Source organism: Hyaena hyaena, unplaced genomic scaffold (genome assembly GCF_003009895.1).
Source record: "Hyaena hyaena isolate Hyena2069 unplaced genomic scaffold, ASM300989v1 scaffold_461, whole genome shotgun sequence".
Classification (NCBI taxonomy): domain Eukaryota; kingdom Metazoa; phylum Chordata; class Mammalia; order Carnivora; family Hyaenidae; genus Hyaena; species Hyaena hyaena.
The window spans coordinates 390,913-407,485 of NW_024081095.1; positions in this window are offsets into that span (position 1 = coordinate 390,913).

Below are 16,573 nucleotides of genomic sequence, written 5' to 3' on the forward strand. Positions count from 1 at the left end.
GGAAGACTTACAGTCTCAGTTAGTCCTAGTTATGTTATTAGAGGTTCTATCCTCAAAGGTACTGTATTTTATTCAAGGGCTCTGGCTTTGTGAACTAACTTTTAGGTCTGGAAATTGGACATAAATCCATGTCTGTAAAAAAAAAAAATCAAGTCAAACTTCCATTCACCAGACTTGGAAATTTTCCAGTTTTATAAATCAAATAAGGATTTTGTAGGCTTCTCATCCATTTTAGTCCTAGGAACCAATGATTAATTTGGCAATATCAGAGACCCCACCTGGACCAATCATCGTGATCATGTGGTAGCCCCTGCAGACTGTCACAGTAACTATGCCTTCTTTTGATCCTAGAAGTTAGATATGGCTAGTTGGTAACTGCTACCTGAAATCCTGTTATCTCCATTGAAATCCTGTTATCTCCATTGAAATCAGAGGACACACATCAATGGCAATGCTTCCATTATTTCTGGCTTAGAACAGCTATAAAAGTGATTTTTTAAACTGCCCATAGTCATCCAAAGCCTTGGTGAAAGAAGTATATTCCGAGCTTCTTTGGGGACATACTTTGGAAATGGGTGGATAGCTTGCATACAAGTAATTTACTTTATTTATTATTTTTTAATGTTTATCTATTTGTGTGTGTGTGTGTGAGAGAGAGAGAGAGAGAGCGAGCGAGTGAGCAAGTATGAGTGGGGGAGGGAGAGAGAGGGAGACACAGAATCCAAAGCAGGCTCCAGGCTCCGTGTTGTTAGCACAGAGACTACAGCCAAGCTGGAACCCACGAACTGCAAGATCATGAGATAAGCAAAAGCTGGATGGGTGAGAGAGAGAGAGAGAGAGAGAGAGAGAGAGAGAGAGAGACACATGCCAAGCAGGCTCCCCTCTGTCAGCATGAAGCCCAGTGCAGGGCTCGAACTCTACAACCACGAGATCATGACCTGAGCCAAAACCAAGAGTTGGTCACTTAACCAACTGAGACACCCGGGCACCCCTTAGGATTCTTAATTTAAGCAATAGAATCCAACTCTGATGTAAGCAGATAGTGAAATGTTAGTAAAGTAAGTCACAGAATTACAGGTGCCACCAGAGAACACATCTTGGGAAAAGGCACACAGAATTAGGCATGGATCAGCCAGGATTAGAGTAAAATGCTGTAACAAAACCAATGTGGCAGGTACCCCCCCCCCAACCCAGCTTGCTCTACTACAGCTGCTCTGAGAGCTGGATGCTGCTGCTCCTCCCTGCTGCTCTTCAAATACAGTCTGCAGACTGTATTTACCAAAGCCCTGATTCTTTCTATCCAGATTGTGATTCCTCCTAAGGAACAAGTATAACTAGTTAAGCCTATGAGCCTACTCTTAACTGCCAAGTAGGCTGGAGAGGAAATAGCTTCCTTTTTCAAATTATTAAAAGGTTTTCATGGAGTCTCACTGAGATTCAAAGTAAGTAACTCCAAAAATATCGAAACAGGGTTCTGCTGCTAGGTAGCCAAAAAATTGTAGATGTTTCCCTATCATTTCATGACATCATACTGAAACATATCAAGTATACAGCACTGTTAGGAAAAGAAGAACTCCATACACAGGAAGTCTAGAAATGTATTCTTTACATGAGATACACCTTTTAATGTTATTCAGCACAGTAATAAATCTTCCTAAAATAGATTATACATTCTCTTACACTTACAGGTGACACACACACAAAATTTAAACTGTGTTACTGGAATCATCAGGAAAAGCACTTGCTAACTTAGATTATAAAATAATAGTAATTGAGATCCTGATAGCCTTCCAGTATCCCATTAAAAAGTCCTCCAATGCTAGAGGTCGAGTCTACTGTGCTTTGCACTTTTTCTTCCCTTTGGTTTCCAACTTATTCAGTTATAGCCTTTTTAGGAGTCCCATTCTCTTCTAATTTTTTCTTCCTAATCTGTTATAGGTTGGGGAAAAAAAAACATAACTTTAAGAATTGATCTACACTGCTTGTGGGAATGCAAACTGGTGCAGCCACTCTGGAAAACAGTATGGAGGTTCCTCAAAAAGATAAAAATAGAACTACTCTATGACCCAACAATTGAATTACTAGGTGTTTATCCAAAGGATACAGGTATGCTGTTTCAAAGGGGCACATGCACCCCAATGTTTATAGCAGCCAAAATATGGAAAAAGACCCAAATATCCATCAACTGATGAATGGAGAAAGAAGATGTGTATACACACGCCCGCGTGCGTGTGTGTGTGCGCGCACACACACACACACACACAATGGAATATTATTTGGCAACCCAAAAGAATGAAATCTTGCTATTCACAACATGGATGGAACTAGAGTGTATTGTGATGATTGAAATTAGTCACAGAAAGACAAATACCATGTAGCTTCACTCATATGAAGAATTTAAGATACAAAACAGATCAACATAAGGGAAGGGAAGCAAAAGTAATATAAAAATAGGGAGAGGAGCAAAACATAAGAGACTCTTAAATACAGAGAACAAATTAAGGGTTGCTGTAGGGGTTTTGGGTGGGCAGATGGCCTAAATGGGCAAGGGGCATTAAGAAGGAAACTTGAGATGAGCACAGGTTGTTATATGTAAATGATGAATCACTGAATTCTACTCCTGAAATAATTATTGCACTCTATGCTAATTTGTATGTAAAATTTTAAAATTTTTAAATAATAAATAAATATATAAATACATACATAAAAAGAATTGGCCCACACTAAATTAAAGATCCTACATGGTCTGAGCCTTGGGCATTTTCAGTGATTAAAGTACATAAATTCACTTGACCATCATTTTGAATACTCAGGGGGCAGTTGTGTTTCAGTGTTTCCTGGTTATTCTAATGACACTGGGAAATATGATCACCAGATGCATGAAAAAGGAAAGAGAAGAGATTTTCTTTGGTAAGGTTCTATTAGAGTCATTTAAAGACATTGTCTCATTGACTCTTCACAATTCTTTGGGAATAGGTTTTACAAACGGAGAAGGCTGAGGCTCAGAGGTATTATGATAGATTAAAATGTAGAATCTAATCCCCTTCTTTTTGAATTTTGGCTGGACATTGTGTCTCCCTTGATGAAAAGAATGTAAAAGAAGGACTTTCTGGAACTTCTAAGGCTGTCAGATGAAGTTTTGCAGCTCCGGCCTAGATACTTCAGGACACGATTTTGGAAAACGCCAGCTTCTACGTAAAGGAGTTCAAGTCTCCTGACTTGATGCTGGAGACATCAAACATCCTGTTCCACAAACCACCTGAACTCAGCCTTCCAGCCATATTCAGTACGGTGCCAGACAGACACGGCTCTCACAGCAGCCCATCCACCACCAGAACACTACTGAGAAACAGCTAATGCCACATGCAGATAAGGAGCCACCACTGTGTCCACTCGAATTCCTGACTCACAAAATTGTGACATATAAAATAATGTTGGTTGGTTTAAGCCATTCAGTTTCCGGGTAGTTTTTACACAGCAGTAGATAACCAGAAAAGGCATTTAATCAGTTGATTGGTTCCTTTAGCTAACTGTTCAAATCAAGAGTCAAACTTAGATAGTTTTAACATCAAGGCCTATAACCTTCTCTATTTCCTAGTGCTTCCAGGGACAAAGTAGGATATTTATACTTTGAAAGTATTTATTTATTAAATAGAAAAAAAATGACCACCTCTTTATTATTTTATACCTAATTTTTTCATAAAAACTTACAGTTTAAAAGTATTTCACACTCTCTCATGGTTTCTTTCACTCTGATAACCTTCTATTGAAATAAGTCTTATTATTTCCGTTTTCTAAGAGAAAAGGCTATAAACAAATGAAACTGTGCTTCCAACCTAGGTTCTATGATTCCAAAAGGGATGCTCTTACCATTAAATTAAAACATTTTTCCATCTACTCCATATGTAGTCCTCTATAATAAAATTTTTAAAGATGAAATCATCTATCTTAGGTTTGGATTCCAGTGTAGAACTTAGTGTTATTGCTAACTTCATGCCAAAATAAAACTTCAGGATGAGAAAGCAGAAATGTAGGCCAAATAAATTAATATTGTTACTTTCAGTTCCAATTCATACTTTAAGTTTTATAGTATCCCATTAACAAAAGTCATCCCTCCCTACATTACAAGGTGCTATCTTGCTATTCAGCAGAGAAATCTAGAGAGCAGTTCAACAAAATGTTCTTTAGCCTCCTCAAATGTTAAAATTTGATGTTAAAATGTTAAAGTGATGTAGCGATGGCAGCGGGAATTGATATCAACACTAAGTTCCATCCTTGCCAATCAAAACATGACACTCCTCTCGCTGACAATTCTTTTAGACCCTAGTTTATCTTCCATGTTCCTTTTTATGACTGGTCTTACTTGCCTAAAAACCGTGAAATCAAAAATGAATTAGAAGTTTTAAAAGCAATAGGTATCTCTTCAGAGCTTCATAGTATACTTTGTACTCTTTTCAGGGAGTTTAAAAAAAAACAGCCCTTTTTAAGATATCATTAAATGCTATAAAACCTTTTTAAAATTGAGCAAAGGAATAAATTCTAAGTAAACCACCATAAAAATAGGCTTTAATTTACAGTTTTTTTCATATAGATGATGGAACAGATGTTGCCGACTGCCCCATCAAATCCTGCTTCATGATACTGATGTCACTAACAAATATTCTCAGTCATCTTGTACTGTTAAAATCCAGCCAAAACTTTTGAATTCAGTTGTCCGTACACTGCACTAACTTACTGTGGAGAGCAGGACTAGAAAATATTCAGGTAAGGGGACCTAAGGCAGAACCCTGAAATGGTAAAAGGAAGTATTAGGCGTTATTTGAGCAATTGATAAGGAAGAAAACCCAGAAGTTTTAAAGAATAATCTCCTTAGGTAAGCTCCATTTGATTGAAGTGAAATTCTACCTTAAGGAGATGAAATACAAAATGCAAGTAACAAAACAGTTACCTCTTATGAGGTTGAGCTTATACTCAAGTATCTCTTCATCTTGGCAAGATCTACTGAATTATATAACATTCATCAGTATTAATTCTTGGACCTGAGTAATCAACAGTTACTCATCTTTAATTTGAAATTTTCTCTTTACATTTTCCTTCTTTTTTTTTAAATCCTTATTAAGTTTTGGACCACTCCATCTATCTCAATTAAACATATACTTTTCAAAACCAATTTGGACCATGACCAAGCAAATATAAATTTCATTATGGAAACCAAATGCGGATTTCTCTCATTTTTCAAAGAGTGCTACACAGTAATTTCATTAATGCTTTTTACCCTGGATGGGAAATTTTCTTATATACTCACAAGTACAGACATCAGCAAAAAAAAATTCATAAGTGGAAATAGATGATCATGTTGAAAATGTAGCTGCTGGCTTCACTTCTTATCTTTTTGTTTTCCAGTATTCTCATATTTTTATTGTTATAATGATGTATTTCAAATGTAGGTCAGACAACTGTTTTAACTGTTTCAAAAATATTCAAATATTGATCCTCTAATTCTTTGGGTATTAAAAGTAAATCCCTAGATATTTAGTACAGAAAAGCAAAATCCTAAAACTGAAGGATATGAATAAAAAAATAGAAAAAAAAATGATGAGGGGTGCAGAATTAAAACACCATAGGTTTTCTAATTCGGCAAAACAAAACACTTTTAAAATAATAAAAAAATATTGTTTAAAACCTACACAAAAGAATACATAATCATCTCAATCGACTACTGAGTAAATTGAAGTCTTACTACATCATTAACTTACCTGAAGTTTTAAAATTGGAGTAAAAATCTTAAGACCACTATCTCGATATAAAATGGAATTCCCCAAGACAAAGGGAGTCTCTCAAGTACAGTGTACAGATACAGTTACAGATCATTTATGTACACACATACTCAGCAAGCTTAGGCAAATCATAACAAAGTCCTTTATTGACTTGAGTTGATTCTTTTCAGTTTTTTCTATTTTACTTTTTTTGTGCTTATTAAGCAATGCATGCGCAAGATTAAAATGTTAAATAACTTACACCCCACTTCTACTCATCCAATTTCATTTCTGCAAAGGCAACATGTTCAAACTGTTTCTATTTGTAGTTCTTCAATTATCCTTATATCTCTAAGTAATATACTTAAACTAATACTTATTTATCAACACTAGGCATTACATATGGAGTTCCTACTACCCACAGAAATGTTTTAGCCCTGACACAAATCTTACACTCACTAACCCCTACCTTCTATTCCCCATGCCAACCTTCTGGTAGAAGTTACATTTCTGCTTTTAGTTCCCCTATTACATATATGATACCTTTTATTTATTCCACCAACCACACAGTCTATCATAGCTCCATACGTATGGAGATATCACGATCATCCATTCCCTCACTTCTGTTTGTCTTCCACCTTCAACTTCTGTTATCTGCACCTTCACTTTTTTTTATTTCATTTTTATTTAAATTCTAGTTAGTTAACATATAGTGTAATACTAATTTCAGGAATAGAGTTTAGTGATTCATCACTTACATCTAACACCCAGTGCTCATCACAGCAAGTGCCCTCCTTAATACCCATCACCAATTTAACCACACCCCCTTCTCCCTTTCAACAATCCTCATTTTGTTCTCTATAGTTAAGAGTCTGCTTTATGGCTTTCATCTCTCTTTTTTACCCTATGTTCATCTGTTTTGTTTCTTAAATTCTACATTTGAGTGAAATCATATGGGATTTGGGTTTCTCTGACTTATTTAGCTTAGCATAATACTCTCTAACTCTATCCACATTTTTGTGAATAGCAAGATTTCGTTCTTTTGGATGGCTGGGTAATATTCCATTGAAGATATATATATATACCACAGGTTCTTTATCCATGCATCAGTCAATGGACATTTGGGCTCTTTCTATAAGGTTGTTGTTGATAATGCTGCTATAAACATCAGGGTGCATGTGTCCCTTCAAATTAGTATTTTTGTATCTTTTGGGTAAATACCTAGTAGTGCAATTACTGGATCATAGGGTGGTTCTATTTTTAACTTTTTGAGGAACCTCCATACTGTGTTCCAGAGTGGCTACACCAGTTTGCATTCCCACCAAGAGTGTAAGAGAGTTCCCTTTTCTCCACATCCCCATCAATATCTGTTGTTTCTTGTATTGTTGATTTTAGCCATTCTTGCAGGTGTGAGGTGGTATCTCATTGTGGTTTTGATTTGTGTCTGTTAGCCATCTGGATGTTCCTTGGAAAAATGTCAATTCATGTCTTCTGCCCATTTCTTTATTGGATTATTTGTTCTTTGGGTGTTTTGATAAGCTCTTTATAGATTTTGGATACTAAACTTTTATCAGATATGTCATTGGTAAATATCTTCTCCCATTCTGAAGTTTGTTTTTCAGTTGTGTTGTTTCCCTCATTTGCACTTTTTAAAGTTTTAAGGTTGATATGTGTTCTTGCACTGCTTTTTCTATAGGTTGATTCAATATGTTTTATATGAAAAAAACAGCATTTACATTATTCAGACTACATAAATATTTTTCACTTAAGTTTATGCAACGTGTCATTATTGTTCTCTCATACAACTATTTTTTTTTTAACTTTCTAGGGATCTCTAATTGTTTTCATCATCTTCTTTCCTTTTCTGCCTTTGTCTTGTCCTTAGGTTTGTCCACAGTCTAGCATGCTACTGAGGCTGTGAAATGCATGTTTTTATTTGAATATCTTATGAAACCCTCCATTCTCCTTGTCCAGTCAAGTAAAACTTTCTCTAGTTCTGCTTCATTGAAATCATCTAGGGATTTCATGTCATTGCTCTTCCGAATTGGAGCTAAACTGAAGTCCTGGATTACATGCATCTTTTCTTTTCTTCTTTTACTCCCTTACTTTATTTAAGCACATCCCCCAAGGAGCTATCAAAGAAACTGTGTAGAAATAGGTTTTCTTAATTGAATAATATATCTGTATATTTGTTTAATAATTGATGAGTACAGACATTTTGAGCTGAAAATATTTTCCCATTTGAGCTTAAAAATAATTACTTCTGGGGCACCTGGGTGGCTCAGTGGGTTGAGCATCTCACTTCAGCTCAGGTCATGATCTCATGGTTTGTGAGTTCGAGCCCCGCATTGGGCTCCGTGCTGCCAGCTCAGTCTGGAGCCTACTTCCAATTCTGCGACTCCCTCTTTCTCTGTCCCTCCCCTGCTCGTGTGCTCTCTCTCTAAAAAATATAAATAAACAGAAAAAAAATAATAATTACTTCTTTGTCTTCTAGGAACCAGCATAATAGTTCTGGTTCCAACTGATCCAACTGAATTCAATTATTGGGTAACTTTTGGAAAGATTTAGGAGTATCTCTTTATTCTTTTTTGAAATATCACAACACCATGTCCAGAGTTACTTCTTTTTATTCTTCCATCACATTTAGCATGTTTAAAAATGGAAACTTATATCCTTTATAGTAAAATCTTAAGAATTATATTTCAGTATCAGATATGTTGTGTTTAATATATTATAACCTGCCTTGGTTTTCTCTTGCTTTTGAAAGTCTTGAATTGATACTCTCTATAGGAGAGCATGTGTGAGCATGAGCAGGGGAGGGGCAAGGAGAGAGTGAGAGAGAGATTCCCAATGGGGGGCTTGATCCCACAATTCTTGAGGATCATGACCCGAGTCAAAACCAAGAGTCAGATGCTCAACTGACTGAGCCTCTCTGGAGCCCCACCTCTCATGTTTTCTAGCCCCTTTTTTATTCTTCTGCTTAGACTTACTCCATTTTATTTTAAAGCCTTTTATGAGTCTGTGCACTGTTCTTATTTTAGGGATACAATAAGTTTTCCACTGTTTTGATGTTCATAACTAGACCCTTTTTTTTTTTTCAAAGTTATCTTCTACTGTCTGAAATATCTCTACTTCCTGTAGGGATGATTCTTAAATTTGATCATGGACACACAACCACTGTCTCCCAAGGAGACAAAAGTTGTATTATCTGCCCTAGTTATTACCACTCAGCTTTCCCCTTTCTATAGAGAAGTTTCTATTGGTTTTTGCTTTTGTTTTGCCTTTTTTTTCCACTTTATGTTTTTCTTCTTCTTCTTCTTTCTTTTTTTAAACAGGGTTAAACACCATGATTCTAGCCATTCTGTGCTCAAGTATAGGTGAAGTAAAATGTTACATTTATAGGCATAACAGGAGTTATAATTAGTATACTCTGATAAGATTAGTATTTAATGTTTATTTTGCATGTTCATTCTGATTAGTCATATGTATTTTCTATCAGTGGTTAAGCATTTTCATTATGACTCCAGAAGAGAGACAACTAATGCCACTGACTTAGTATTCACTTTTCATTCTTGTCATTCATTTGTCTTGCAATCTTGTTGTCTGCAACCCTCTTCCACAATGGAGCTTTTCATAAATATTTACACTGGAAAAATCCATTACTCTGATTCATCAAGATAAACTCATCCATCTGATTTCTATTTGCAATAAATGTGTTGAAATACCCTGATAGCCTTATTCCTATCTTCTTCATTGTTGTAAGTTTAAAAGCTTCTTACAGCTTTATCATCATTTTAGTGGAATCTCAGGAAGAAATGGTACATTCCACATAGGCTCAATCTTAGCCTTGAGGTAGAAATAAAAAATTATCTACTATCCTAAAATATGTAGTTTGATAGTGACTATATAGGGCAAATTATAAAATAAACACTCATGTGTTCAGTTATAACATAAAATGAATACTAGCAGTGATATTTCAGATCCTGTGACATAATTAATTAGAGACAAGTTTATAATACAAAGTATTACATGACTAGTGTAATTTAAGGCAATATCTGTGAGAAAAATACTCTTTCAAAATAGGAACAGAAAAGAAATTGAACTTCTATCAAGGTTTTAAACATTATAAAGGGAACAAGGAATATTAGGAATCTGATAAAGCTAATTATATTTGCGGGGCACCTGGGTGGCTCAGTCGGTTAAGCGTCCAACTTTGGCTCAGGTCATGATCTCACAGATGGTGGGTTCAAGCCTTGCGTCAGGATCTGTGCTGACAGCTCAGAGCCTGGAGCCTGCTTCGGATTCTATGTCTCCCTCTCTCTCTGACCCTCCCCTGTTCATACTGTCTTTCCCACTCAGAAATAAATAAAACATTAAAATAAAAAAAAAAAACTAATTATATTTGCATATTTTTAAATGATAGAAGGAAATGGAAGAGGAAACTAAGGAGTTAAGGGGACAACTAGGGGGAAGGAATTGCTAACAGTAGGAACAAAATGAACAAAAGACTTGAAAAGACAATATCAGCTCATCCAGGAGCTGGAAGATGGAATATACAAGGTGATGGTGAGAGTCAAGGCTAGTAAGATAAGTTAGGTCCATGCTGTGGGAGGCTGAACTTCATGAGAAACCACAGGGATATGCAACAATTTGCCAGATGGTTCCTTATTCCCTGGAACATATTCCAGAAGCATCAAAGTAAGAATTTAATGATAAGGATTTAAAACATTATTGGGGGGCTCCTGGGTGCCTCAGTTGGTTAAGTGTCCAATGCGATTTCAGCTCAGGTCGTGATCTCATGGTTTGTGAGTTCAAGCCGCAAATTGGGCTCCTCACTGTCAGTGTGGAGCCTGCTTTGGATTTTCTGTCTCCCTCTCTCTCTGCCCTTCCCCTGTTTGGCACACACACACTCTCTCAAAATAAACAAATAAACTTAAAAAAATACTATTGAAATATAATATTAAATACATTTTACTATAAAATATGAAATACCAAGGGCATTTTAGATATGGAGCCGGCCACTATATTCTTCTGAGAATTTTCCTTCACTGTCTTTAGCAGTTAAGGGTATAATGGTAGAAAGGTTTGAGGATCATGGGTATAGTTTTATTTTAATTAGTAGATCCAAAGAGTGGTATGATCAGATCAGTGCTTTAATGTGTCTAACCTGGAGGCAGGATAAAAGATGGAGTGAAAAGGGGTAAGTCTGAGGTTCTGGGACACTTTGCAAGCCCCAACTAGAAATAATTAAAGTTCATGTAGAACAGTAAATTATGGATAGAACAAGAATGTAAATGATGACTCCTTCAAACATGGCATATAGCTATATCTGGGGATAGAGGAAAAGTCTGAATAATCCATAAAATATGCTGGTGTCACTGGTGGGATGACAGGAAGAGGTTTCTAAAGTTAACATTTTGGTGTGGGGGTTATACTGCATAGGGATTAATGTTATGTTTCTTGTGTTTATCAGATTAGTAACATTATGAGAAATAAATGAAAGTATCCTTAGGAAGACAATTCATGTTAGCAAAAAGGAGCGGATATTTTGTGACTAAGATGATTCTGTCAGTGATTTGCCAATTAACCTCAGAACCAGTAAGTTTGAACTTTGCAGGAAAAGTAGATGGATACCTATAGAAATAAAAGTAGAGTGAAGCACCAGATGGTCACGCTGAAATTTAAGGTGGGAAGGAAGGTGAGTGGAATAATTAGCCCCTCCTTATGCCTGTAGCAAGGAGCAGGCTGCAGAGGAGTAAATAAATCAGAGTTCTAAGGAATATTGAGCAAATCCTTGAGGTAAAATAACATAGAAAATTAAGGTATTTACATATACAGAGAGATCAATAATGCCTCAATGCAGTAATCAAGGTAGTTACATCACCTCTAACAGCTTACTATATTCCTGTATCTTGTTTCATCTTCGGTATCATATGTATTAAGGGAGAAATCCATGTTTATTCAATGCTTGAGATGTCACTTGAATAAAACTCTTACAGAAAAAGCATAGGAATGTAGTTTTGCTCTAGAAACAATGTATTAGGGGATTCAAAGGAAAAGAATTTGAAATGAGAGTCAGCAGTTCTGGCTTTAGTTGTAAGCTTCTACTAACTAGCTGTGATTTTTGACAAAGTGGATGTTCGCATTCATCCATTCATTCATTTCATTCTAGTCTGTTCCAAGCTCTATGCTAAGAGTCTAAGATAGTCCTGCTCTCATGGAGATCACATTCTTGCAGGGAGATACAGAAATAAAAAGTGAACATAACACATAAGCATATTTAGTATATAAGAACACGGTAGGGGTGGGGTGCCTGGGTGGCTCAGTCGGTTAAGCGTCCGACTTCAGCTCAGGTCATGATCTCATGGTTCGTGGGTTTGAGCCCCGCATCAGGCTCTGTGCTGACAGCTAGCTCAGAGCCTGGAGCCTGTTTCNAAGGTGAGAAAACGTTTCCAGAACTGAGCAATATCTGGGATCTACAGGCTGGGGGAAAAATAATTTTAGATATTGCACAGAAGCAAGAGAGGCATAATTAAAAAGTGAGAGATTTATTTTTGTAAATAGTGAAAAAGAAAAAAGTGCATCTTGAAAATCCTGTAAGCTGGGGCGCCTGGGTGGCTCAGTCGGTTAAGCATCCGACTTCGGCTCAGGTCATGATCTCACGGTCTGTGGGTTCGAGCCTCGCATCGGGCTCTGTGCTGACAGCTAGCTCAGAGCCTGGAGCCTGTTTCAGATTCTGTGTCTCCCTCTCTCTCTGACCCTACCCTGCTCACGCTGTCTCTCTCTCTCTCTCTCTCTCAGAATAAATAAAATAAATAAAACATTAAAAAAAGTTTTTTAAAAAAGGATATAAGAACATGGTAAATGCTGTGGAAAAATTAAAAGTAGAGCAGAGTACAGAGGATACAGAGTGCAGGAATTCAAGCAAGGGTCCATGTTTAAGGGAAATTCCAGAATAGGTCTTATTTCAAAGAGCCAAGAGGACAACTGGGAGGAGCAGGGGTGAGAGGGATGCTATTTTCATATTACCCAAGGGTCTAGTTTAGTCCTGAGATATAATCAAATTCTAATACATATGTTTACTGTATATAAACATGCAATTATTTAATTAATCTCTCTGTGCTCAATTTTCTTGTCTATAAAATGAAGGCAGAAAACCAGACCCAGAGCTACCTAAAATAGTTAAGACATGACTATCTCTAAGAGACTATGTATAAAGTCCCTCAGCCCTTTCATAAAACAGAGAAAAAGGCCAATTTTGCTGATACAGGAAGAGCAAGGAGGACTCACTATTGTGTAGGATACGACTGGAATTGAAATGTGGTCCTAGATCAATGTTGTGTAACATTAATTAGCTGTAAATTCAAATTATCAAGGCAACAGCTAGATTTTTAAAACAAATTAAATACACTGCATAAAGATAAAATAACACATAAGGTAAAAGTAAATTTTGTTCTGTGAAGCTTCTGTTTCATGTATATGTGTTAGTGTGTGTGTGTATAATTGGTCACCATAAAAGGATTATTTTGGAGAACATAATCAAAAAAGCTTAATAGAGATTATGCAGAGTCTTGAAAAATGGTAAGATTTTGGAAAGCATAACACAAATGAGACTACTAGACCCACTCAGGGTAGTTAGAGAAAGCAGATCATAAAATCATTTGGTAGTAGTATTTATGTGCACTATAAGAAAAAGCTTCCTAACAGCTCTATCAAGTCAACCATGCAATTGGCTTTCCATCACTGAAAGTTGGATGATCAACTGTTAGAGATGCTGTAGCAGGATTCTTGCATCCTCTGAGGACATGAACCTTAAGGAGCAAGACTTTGCATCAGGGCATGGAGAATACAGGATGCATGGTAACATTTTTCCCCATCAGGACACTTGCAATTAAATTTAGTTTTAAGTTATGCACATGAAAAATAACAATAAACAACCAATAGAAAATCTAAGAGTGATATAGATGGTAAGTTTCAAAGATAAATAAGTAACCTTATTTTTTATATCTTTATGATTTATATTTTATTTATATTTCCTTGATGAACCAAGGAACGCTTGATAAGAAAAGGGGAGTTTTAGCTCCCCTTTGAGCCAAAAGTGGCCATTGATAGTTGGGGAAAAAAGAGTATTCACCAGAGGAGACAAATTCAAATGAGATGAGATGAGAAGGTCCGGTCTGTTTGGTGACTGTGGATAAACCCACTTAGCAGACCGCCGAGGATAGGAACCTCCCTGAGGCCTGGAAGTTTATAAATTCATAAGTCAAAATTGGGTCAGATTTTGTTTGGACTTTATCTTAAAGTATTGGCCTGATAAAATTATTTGGACAGATGTGTCCCTTTACCTTATAGACACTGAGGAAAAATTGAATGTTTATGTTAAGTGTCAGTCAAGGTATAGTCAGAAAAATACTATTAATTTTTTTAATGTTTATTTGTGAAAGAGAGAGAGAGAATGAGTGGGGGAGGGCAGACAGAGAGGGAGACACAGAATCCGAAGCAGGTTCCAGGCTCCGAGCTGTCAGCACAGAGGGTGACGCAGGGCTCGAACTCATGAGCCTTGAGCTCATGTCCTGAGCAGAAGTCAGACGCTTAACCATGTAACTGACTGAGCCACCCATGCAGCGCAGAAAAATATTATAAAAAAGAGAACCAAGATGGAGGCATTTATGTAAGGCCAAGTCACTAAACTCAGGCTTAATATCTAACCTAACTGCAGTTTCAACCTCCCACAAAATGCAGTCTTAATGTACCAGTCAAGAATTTTCTGGTCAGCACTATGAGGCACTCAGGCACCTGGACCCTCTCTATACCCCAAAGGAAGATGAGGTAACCTGTGTCATAAAGCCTCCTGCCCTTTCCCCTAAGGGAAGGTAACTAGGCCTGAAACAAACTTTTCTTTTCTTTTGCTAATAACTTCCTTGCCTCACTCTTCTTCCTATAAAAACCTTCCATTTGGTACAACTCCTCTGAGCTCCATTCTACTCACTAGATGGGAGGCTAACTAATTCATGAATGGCTTATTAAAGCCAATTAAGCCAATTAGACCTTCAAATTTATTCGTTTGAATTCTGATTTGTTAACAACAGAAAACCTTCCAGGTATTTCAATCAAGAAGGAACTGAATACAATGGGTTGCTTATTTATAAAACTCCTAGAAGGACCGCAGCTGTGAAGCTGGAGGGAAACAAAAAGGAGGGTGGCTTTAGCTCTCCAGTTGGCTTACGGCTTTCAGAGGGATGAACACTTTATTAGGAGCTGGAGGTAACCTAAACCTATGATCAGAGCTGCTTAAAGCACCCAGGAGAGTAATTTACAGAGGGACCGCCAGAGGCCACCAAAAACTTCCCGTCTGCCAATGGCCACACATCAGCTACTGCAGGAAAAAAGGGCAAAGGCATGGTTTCTGCCTCATTTCTACCTTCCAAGTCTCATACCAGTGCCATACTGAACCCTGCTGGTAAAGGATGTAAAGAAGTGTAGTTCCTAGACTTCTAGGCCCCACGACACAGAAGAGAATATAGAAGTGAGTAGCTACAAATGCTTCTTAAAAATACATACCTACATGTATACACACATGCATATATATAACTTACATGTGGTCATAAATATACATATAAATAGATATCATTGGAGTTATATAATATAGAAGGTAAATAAGAAAAGAATATTTCTTACTGTCCACTGAAAAACAGTTGGCTAGAAACTAGAGTGACCTAGGAAGATCAGATACAGAAGGCTGATTTTGGGGTTGCAGAGTTGCTCTTTTAGTTCATTCACCATTGAACATTCTGACCAGGTAACTGCGCCTGTGGTCATGCTCAGTAGCAAGATGAAGCCATGTAACTGAAGTGGTGATGAACCCAGGCTCTGACTCAGACTGAGTACAAATCCAGATCGGATCCATACTAGCTATGTGACCTTAAGCAAGATATCTAACATTTCTTAGCTCCCATTTCTTGACTTGTGTAAAATATTACCTGTATCACAAGGCTCTTTAGAGAATACAATGACTCAACATCCATAACGTTATTGCAACAGAGAGAGGACATAATAAATAGCAAAACAGTCCTGAGCAAGTGATATGTGATGAAGAAGAGTGGGAAAGCATAGTGATTTTTGTTATATAAGTAAAATGTTTTCATCTTTGAGAAACCCATAGTCAGAGAATATTAACTGGTAAAAACATAAGCAGAAATAAAATAAATTTTAGCTAGAACGGAAAGGTTATTATTCAACTTTGAAGTATTTGCAGGATTAACCATGGTATCTACTGCATACTTATTATCTAATAGATTTCATATTCTAGACCCTATACGTGCATTAATTGATTTAATAATCATGATACTCTTTAAGGTAAATATCATTTAATACCTCACCATTTTACAAATGAGGAAGCCTAGGCACAGAGAGACTACGCCTCTTATCTAGAAAGAGACAACGGCAAGCGGAAGAAGCAGGATAAGAAACCTCACTAGTCTGACTCCAGAGTTCATGCTTCTAATTACACACTATACTGCAAGCATTACCCTTACATTTCTTTTTTCTTCCCCAGCCCCTTTACATAACTTTTGGCAAAGTGCATTCCTACTGGGGGTGGTGCAGAAGAGAAAAGATGACAATAGATGATGAACATAAACACAGATAGGGATCATGTATATATGGACACAAAATAGGAGAGGGCCTGTCAGCAGGCAGAGGACAAGAATGACCAGTATGGGGCAACCATCATCATCATCTTCATCATCAGAATGATTGCTTTTGGGGCCCTGGCGGCTCAGTCGGTTAGGCGTCAGACTCTTGATTTTGGCTCAGGT